Here is a 9578-nt window from a genome sequence, read left to right on the forward strand (position 1 = left end):
TTGATGCCTTGTAACTGCAGCCTGCCAGAAAGTTTAAGAAATCTGAGATTCGTGAACAAGCTTCCTCTGTCTCAGTACAGTGTAAAATATCATCTACATATTGTAACACAACCACTTCAGAGCTATTAAAGTTTTGCAGATCCCGTAACAAACTTTGCCCAAATAAGTGAGGACTGTCACGAAATCCCTGGGGCAAAACTGTCCAGGTTAACAGAGAAGCTGGCTGCATAGGGTCTTCAAAGGCAAATAGAAATTGACTTTCCTCCGCCAAAGGCACTGAGTAGAAGGCATCTTTTAAATCAATTACTGAAAAATGTTTGTCTCGTTCAGGAATTTCAGACAGTAGAGTATAGGGATTAGGCACCACGGGGTGTAAAGGAACTACAGCCTCATTTATTATTTGTAAATCTTGAACTACTCTCCATTTAACATCTGATTTCTTTATACCCAAAATAGGAGTGTTGCAGGGACTGTTACAGAGACTGTTATAGTCCCTGTTCCTTTAAATTTTTGATGAGGGGTTTTAACCCTTCCTTAACCTCAGGTTTCAGTGGATACTGCTTCTTGTGTGGAAATAAGTGAGGGCCTTTGAGCTTGACAACTACAGGAATAGGATTTTGTGCTCGACCCACAGATTTTCCATCAGTCCTTACTCTAGGATTTACATTCTGTTCAACTAAAGGGAGAGAAAGGGAGGGCTCCATATTCATGAAAACAGAGGCATGGACTTTGCTCAGTATATCCCTCCCCAAAAGGGGTGAGGGAGATTCTGGCACGATCAGAAACTCGTGTGAAAAAAGCACAGAATCCCAGTTACAAGATAAAGAATAACTGAAATAATACCTTTTGGCTCATCCAGACAGTCCCATTATGGAACCAGATCAGGAAGAATGTGGGCCAGGGGCTTCAGTAAACATGGAGTAAGTTACCCCAGTATCTAAAAGGAAACCAACGGATTGGCCCCCCACAGTAATTAACACCCAGGGTTCCTCAGGTGTAATTAGGGTGGGAGTTTGTGTGGGGACCTCCAGGCACCTTCAGTCATGACTGTCTTGAGAGTCCGACCCCTGAAACCAATGCCTCTCAGGGCAGTCTCTCTTCCAGTGTGGTCCTTTGCAGACCGGACTTGGAGCCAGGGGGCAGTTTAGATTCCTGAGGGCAATCCTGCTTGAGGTGCCCCTCCTTTCCACAGTAATAGAAAGCCCATCCCTTTTCACTTGGGTCCCTCTGGACATTTTTCTCAGGTTGTTTAAGAGCTGTTCTCACAGCCATAGTGAGGGCTTCTGCCTGTTCCTTTGTCTTTCTCTGACTTTCTTTCTTTTCCTCATATTCCCTTCCATAATAGACTGTCTGAGCCATGATTAGGTCCATACGCCTCTTCTAATAGCTTACGGTGGGTATCTGGAGCCGACTGAGTGAGAAAACTAACTTTTAAGATCACTTTTCCCTCTTCACTTTCAGAATCAATCTCAGTGAATCTGCGAAGGGCTTCTCTCAGTCTGTCTAGGAATTTACCAGGGGCTTCCTTCTCCTCCTGTTCTATGTCTGCCAATTTGCCATAGTTTAAAGGCTTAGAACACAACTGCCTGAGTCCTTCAAGAATACATTTGACAAAATGACTCTGATCACATCTTCCTTGTTTGCTACAGAACCTGTCTAATTGTAAAACAGTATTACACTTAAGAGACCCTCCAGCTGGCCACCTTTTGCCATCCTCCATTGGGTACTGCGGCCATGAAGTATCACATAGGAAGACCAGGTATATCTTCTTTAAGCCCTGGGGATCAAATCTATCCCAGTTTTTCAGGATACAGTTCAAAGCAGTGAGACTGAAATTGTTAGCTCCCTTCTGTAAGAGAGAAAAAAAGCGACCAGTGCCATCTTTCTACCAGAGACATCCCTCCCTGCCCTAGATGGGGGTGTAGACAGAATTTACACCAAAAACTTTTCCTTCCTGGTTGGACTTAGTGTGTCCCTTACCGACTCAGGTGACATACTCTTCCCTCCTGGTTCTACCACCGAGATGGGATGGGGATGTGCCAGGCGTAGACCTGATGGCATCCCTGACTGACGTCCAGCTGTTCACCATTAAAACCTTGCTTGTCTCTGATGCCACCCAGGGTGCAATCAGAGTAACCTTTCAGAATGCCTCCCAAGCTAAGACCGCTGGGGGGAACATTCGTCACCTGAGTGCCTGCGCACAACCCTGAGTATATTCCTGGCCACAATAAGACCAATACGAACATAAAACTGAGATGTTCCTTCCAAGCATCACCACACCAGTGTAAGAGCCTCCTCTGATCCACTAAGAGCCAGTGTTACCAAAGGGAAAAAACCCATTGTGGTTCCAATCTGAGTAACCTTTAAACTCTGAGATGCCCTTGAAGCCCCATCTAGCTTCCAAACTAGTGATTCCTAGCGAGGCTAGGAGCTTCCTGACTATCAATCCAAGTGTGGGACCTAAGAAACAGTACACAGTAACAGCAGAGATTACACATCCCTTGAAAGTCTATGATGGGACAGATTAAGTTAGTACTTCTAATTACCAAGGAGTTATGAAATGGTCAGAGAGACTGAAAAGTTTGACCGAGAAAGGAGAATTTAGTCCACATGCTTTGCCCATATCTGGTCAGTCCCCTAAGGAGATGTTGGGTGCCTCTTGGCATTGGCAGGTTGGTGTAAACCCCTGACAGGTTTCTGCCATAGGCCGAATGAGCAGAGCAGGGCCACTCACTTGGCTTGGGCAGGGCATTTCATTCATTCACACAAACACACCGTAGAGTTAGTAAAGTACAGCAGAAAACATATTCGCTAGGAGAACAAAGAACTAGAGCTCCAAGCATCCTTACCTTGTCCTGAAGGATCAGATGAGCCCCCAAGATAAATGGTTGTTGCTGAATGAAAAGAAGCCAGGATTCTTGGCTTCTGGAGGAGAAGAATTCAATCCGGGGCCAGAGACGAGGCTTGATCGATCAGAACTTTTGTGTAATAAAGTTTTATTAAAGTAAAAGGAGATAGAGAAAGCTTCTGACCTAGGCATCAGAAGAGGACAGAAAGAGTACCCCACTGCTAGTCTTCATCTGGATGTTATAAAGTCACTAGCAATCTGTTAATGAAAGAAAAGACTATCTTAAAGCTCAGAATGGCACCAGGCCCCTCATCCATAAAATGCATTTTAGGGTAATCTTGGCACCAGATGATTCAGTCCGGGTCAAAAAACAACTGACTTGAATCTTGTAGAAGGCCAGATTACCATACAAATAGTTTTGTTTACATAGATTAGGGGTAAAATATCTGAGTATAACATACTGGTTTGTCAAGTAGTTTCTGCACCATTAGGAGGAACCGACTTGAAGACAGAGTCTGGGACAAATGCATAGCACATTAACATAGATTAAGGCAAACATTTCCATAAGAAAAATGCATTGGTTAACTGAGAGTCCCTTGGACTCCAAGGAGATCCAACCAGTCCATCCTAAAGGAGATCAGTCCTGAGTATTCATTGGAAGGACTGATGCTGAAGCTGAAACTCCAGTACTTTGGCCACCTCATGCAAAGAGTTGACTCATTGGAAAAGACCCTGATGCTGGGAGGGATTGGGGGCAGGAGGAGAAGGGGATGACAGAGAATGAGATGGCTGGATGGCATTACCAACTCGATGGACATGGGTTTGAGTGGACTCTGGGAGTTGGTGATGGACAGCGAGGCCTGGCGTGCTGCGATTCATGGGGCGGCAAAGAGTTGGACACGACTGAGAGAATGAACTGAACTGAACCGACCGAACTCAAGGTTTAAGACTAGTTAACTTCAAGTGAAACCAGGTGTCATTATGACACCACAGTATTTTAAAAGAAATCTCCTTTTAAATTTGTATAGAGAAGGAAAAAATATCGCTAGTTTGTTTCTTCCTGACGCTTAAAAGAGATAAAAATGTCTGACACTTGCAGCCTATTTCCTCCATTTGGAGACCCCTGGCCTTCCTGCCTGTTACCCTCTCAATTAGTCTTGCTATATTATGAAGTTTTAGTTATAAAATGGGAATGGTCCCTGGAGTAGGAAATAGCAAGTTGCTCCAGTATTTTTGCACGGAAAACCCCATAGACAGAGGAGGTTTGGCTGTAGATATATATAGTTTATGGGGTCGCAAAGTGTCAGACATGACTCAGAGTGACTACCACTCTCTTCTCTTTCATTTAGTGACTAAAAACAGCAACATCACATACATACAAATAAGCATTCTATGAGCACAAATAATTGTGAGGAATTCATTAAAATGTTACAACAGCTTTGAAATGTTTTCATATTATTCGTTGAATTTTGTTTTCTCCTCAATTTCTTTCTAATGAACATATTTACCCTCATAATAGTATCACCCGTTTAAACATAAAAGTTTCACTTTCAAAAATGTATCATTCTGACCCTGCTGGTTTCAGTTACAGAGTAATTAAGTATTTCTCTAGGAACAGTTGGTCTATCACCTTAGGCATAAATTTCAGTTCAGTTCAGTCGCTCAGTCGTGTCCGACTCTCTGCAACCCCATGAATCACAGCACACCAGGCCTCCCTGTCCGTCACCAACTCCCGGAGTTTATTCAAACTCATGTCCATCGAGTCGGTGATGCCATCCAGCCATCTCATCCTCTGTCGTACCCTTCTCCTCCCAGTCCCCAATCCTTCCGAGCATCTGGGTCTTATCCAATGAGTCAACTCTTCACATAAGGTGGCCAAAGTATTGAAGTTTCAGCTTCAGCATCAGTCCTTCCAATGAACACCCAGGACTGATCTCTTTTAGGATGGACTGGGTGGATCTCCTTGCAGTCCAAGAGGCTCTCAAGAGTCTTCTCCAACATCACAATTCAAAAGCATCAATTTTTCGGTGCTCAGCTTTCTTCACAGTCCAACTCTCATATCCATACATGACCGCTGGAAAAACCATAGCCTTGACTAGATGGACCTTTGTTGGCAAAGTAATGTCTCTGCTTTTTAATATGCTGTCTAGGTTGGTCATAACTTTCCTTCCAAGGAGTAAGCGTCTTTTAATTTCATGACTGCAATCACCATCTGCAGTGATTTTGGACCCAAAAAAATAAAGTCTGGTACAGCTTCCTCTGTTTCCCCATCTATTTCCTATGAAGTGATGGGACCAGATGCCATGATCTTAGTTTTCCGAATGTTGAGCTTTAAGCCAACTTTTTCACTCTCCTCTTTCACTTTCATCAAGATGCTTTTTAGTTCCTCTTCACTTTCTGCCACAAGTGTGGTATCATCTGCATATATGAGGTTATTAATATTTCTCCCAGCAATCTTGATTCCAGCTTGTGTTTCTTCCAGCCCAGCATTTCTCATGATGTACTCTGCATATTAGTCAAATAAGCAGAATGACACTATACAGCCTTGACGTTCTCCTTTTCCTATTTGGAACCAGTCTGTTGTTCCATGTCCTGTTCTAATTGTTGCTTCCTGACCTGCATACAGGTTTCTCAAGAGGCAGGTCAGGTGGTCTGGTATTCCCATCTCTTTCAGAATTTTCCACAGTTTATTGTGATCCACACAGTCAAAGGCTTTGGCATAGTCAATAAAACAGAAATAGATGTTTTTCTCGAACTCTCTTGCTTTTTTGATGATCCAGCAGATGTTGGCAATTTGATCTGGTTCCTCTGCCTTTTCTAAAACCTGCTTGAACATCTGGAAGTTCACAGTTCATGTATTGCTGAAGCCTGCCTTGGAGAATTTTGAGCATTACTTTACTAGTGTGTGAGGTGAATGCAATTGTTTTGTAGTTTGAGCATTCTTTGGGATTGCCTTTCTTTGGGATTGGAATGAAAACTGACCTTTTCCAATCATGTGGCCACTGTTGAGTTTTCCAAATTTGCTGGCATATTGAGTGCAGCATTTTCATAGCATTATCTTTCAGGATTTGAAATAGCTCAACTGGAACTCCATCACCTCCACTAACTTTGTTCATAGTGATGCTTTCTAAGGCCCACCTGACTTCACATTCCAGGATGTCTGTTTCTAGGTGAGTGATCACACCATTGTGATTATCTGGGTCGTGAAGATCCTTTTTGTACAGTTCTTCTTTGTATTCTTGCCACCTCTTCTTAATATCTTCTGCTTCTGTTGGGTCCATACCATTTCTGTCCTTCATTGAACCCTTCATCCAAGTCTATGTCCTGATCAGTAATGCTGAGGAAGCTGGAGTTGAATGGTTCTATTAAGACCTACAAGACCTCTTAGAGCAAACATGCAAAAAAGAACCCTCCAAATTTAGAGCACCACAAAGGAAGATCACCATAACGCTCTTCATTGTGTAGTTCCTAAGGAAAAACACAAATAGCTTTTCAAAACTTGCATAGCTGCATTTAGTCCTTGAACTTTTGTCCTTGGAGACATGCAAAGCAATCTTCCTTAGTAATTGGTCCACAGGGATGACCAAATATTTCATTATCAGTCCTCAGTATATGAGGTACTCTGGAGTTATCAGGATCAGAGGCAAGACTTACTTTGCTCTGCCTACATGAATTCCTTTTTTAGACATAAATTCTGGATAAATTTTACAATTGATCAGGTCCTGGAGACAATTTATATGTGTATTTACTTTTTTTTTCTCAAATAAAACCATATGATTGCATAATATTTTTTAATTGCCTCAAAGAAAACAAATATATTATAGAAATTTTCAAATGAAATGGTCTTCATCTCTCATCTTTGAGCAAAATGTGAGTTTGAAATACTTATAGACAGGTGATATTGGAAGAGAGTGTCTTCCAATTAATTTTTAATTAATTTAATTTCCCCATCACATTTGGCTTCAGGGAAGTATTATTTAAAAAATTGGAAAGTTTAGGTAAGGATGACAAAACTGAGGATATTATCAGCTGAACACGCATACAGATATCAGTTAGACTTTAAGTAATGCCAGGATTTGTGGACTCAGAAGTTCAGAGTTAATATAACCATGATCTGCAAGTACTATGAATATTTTAGATACATAATTTTGGAAGAAATTTAATTTTCAATGGTCAAGTTCAGAAACCATCATATCATTTGGAGATTAATACTAATATAGAGTCTATTAATTTAATATGGTCTACTAAAGTCCACTAAGGTTGAAATTTATATTTCTACAGTATACTATTAAATAATATTGGAGAAGGAAAAGTACAATACGTGGTGCATTATTCTTTTATATCTTTTATTATATATCTAGCATTGTTTTTCCCTGGTTTGCTAAAATTAATTATAAATAAGAATATCATGTTATGGACATTCTCTCTCGGTTCTTGATCCAAAATTTAATATCTCTGATTCTGGATAAATTACATAAATTCTCTGTGCCCTTTTTCCAAACTGAAAAATGTGGCTAATAGTATTAATACCACCTATGATATAAAAATCTCATGGGAATTAAATACATTGACTGAACGAAGCATTTAAAACAGTGTCAGTCATTCTGATTATTTGATGTAGTAGCTTCTATCATATTATGTTGAAAAGTCAATTCACACCTATTTCTATGTTTGGCAATCAAATTAATATTTTTCTCTTCATACTCTCTATATCCCTCATTATTGTCACTTTCTAGAAACTCTAAACTAAGAGAAATATATCACACCATTCACAGAAACACAAAGATTCAGAGTACTTCCTGCTAAGTATCAACTTTGATTTCTTAACAGAGCATTTGAACGCTATGTGCAGAAGGAATATCACACACGTGTCTGATTTCATCCTCATGGAACTGACAGACTCTGAAGAGACCTAGCTGGACCTCTTCACCCTCTTTCTCCTGATACACCTGATCACTGTGCTGGGGAATGTGAGGATGATACTGATAATCTCCCTGGATTCCCAGCTTCACACACCCATGTATTTTTTCCTCAGTCACTTATCATTTCTTGACCTCAGCTACTCAAATGTCATCACCCCTAAAACCTTAGACAACTAACTGACTTCCAACAAGTATACCTCATACCTGAATTGCTTCATCCAGATGAATTATTTTTTTTTAACTTCTTGGTGCCACTGAATGTTTCCTTCTCTCCTGCATGGCCTATGATTGCTGTGTAGCCATCTGCAACCCTCTGCATTACCCGGTTGTTATGTCCACTAGACGCTGCTGCTCCCTAGTCTTTGCATCGTATTTGACTGGCTTTATAGTTTCCTTCCTTACTGTGCTTTGTATGCCAGGACTGAGTTTCTGTGAATCCAATGTAATCTATCACTTTTTCTGTGAAGCACCCCCAATTTTACCCCTGTCCTGTACTGACACAGGGGACATCGAAACCATGATATTCTTTCTGCTGTCTCCACTCTGGTGGCATCTCTTATCACAATCTCAGTGTCCTATGTGTCCATTCTGTCTACTATCCCGAAAATTACTTCCACTTCAGGGAAGCGAAAAGCCTTCTCTACTTGTGCCTCCCATCTCCTGGCAGTCACCATCTTCTTTGGCACTCTGATTGTCATTTACTTAAAACCTAGTAAGGCCTACTTCTTGGGAATGGATCAAGTGGCTTCTGTTTTTTACAGTTATCATCCCCATGCTGAATCCACTCATACACAGTCTTAGAAACAAGAAAGTGAAAAAGGCTCTCAGTAGAGTCAAGCAGAAGAGAAAGGTCTCCAAGGAATTAAAGTAGCATTGATGATAAATTTTAAGGCCACTTTTTTCCCTATAATGTATTTCTTTATTCTTTTTCCAGAAAGTTAATTCCCCACCTTTTTTTTTTTTTCTTCTTCTTCTTCTATTGAACCATCCTCTGCTTGCCCAAATATAATCTCAGGGATTTCAGGGACTATGCCTTTATAAATTCACCTTGTAATTGGAAAGCATGAAACATGTTAATATATGTGATTATCAGGGGGACTGATTTGCAAAATGAAAAAAAAAAAAAAAAGCTGTCAGCTTTTAAACTATATCATGCACATGCCCGTGTACAATCTATTTCAAAGAATTTTATGGTGGAGAAAGAGATCTATTTGGGAAACAGTGATAACATTTTAAGAAATTATCTCATTTATTTTGTGGAGAAGCCATACAACAGAGAGATTTTGAGCACTTGCTTTGGCAATAATATTCCATGATTTACAACTCTAGGTCTGCTATCTTTTATTGGTATAACACTTAATAAATCACTGAAACTTTAAGCCTCATGTTTCCTCAACTGCATAAAATAAATAATAACCCCAGGTCCAGAAGGGCTTCCCTGGTGGCTCAAATGGTAAAGACCCGTGATGTGGAAGACCTGGGTTTGATCCCTGGGTTGGGAAGATTCCATGGAAGAGGGCATGAGAATCCACTCCAGTACTCTTGCCTGGAAAATCCCATGGACAGAGGAGCCTGGCAGACAGACTACAGCCCATTGAGTCACAAAAGAATTGAATGTGACTGCGTGACTAAGTACACACACAGCACCAGGTCCAGAGAGTTTCTGCAAATATCAAATCAGATAGTAGATGTATCCAATTTAAGGCTTTACTAATTAATGGTGACCATTATCACTAGAACAGTCACATTGCCAGACATTTTTAATGCATAATGGTTTTTGCTTAAATAATTCACAATTTTGGAATTAA

The 9578-nt window shown here is 40.6% G+C and overlaps 1 pseudogene; it reads left to right on the plus strand.

Moving 5' to 3' along the window:
• The first annotated feature begins 7692 nt into the window (after window positions 1-7692).
• Window positions 7693-8641, plus strand: LOC136148776 (olfactory receptor 8H1-like; annotated as a pseudogene).
• Window positions 8642-9578: the final 937 nt, after the last annotated feature.

This window comes from Muntiacus reevesi, chromosome 17 (genome assembly GCF_963930625.1).
Source record: "Muntiacus reevesi chromosome 17, mMunRee1.1, whole genome shotgun sequence".
Taxonomy (NCBI): Eukaryota; Metazoa; Chordata; class Mammalia; order Artiodactyla; family Cervidae; genus Muntiacus; species Muntiacus reevesi.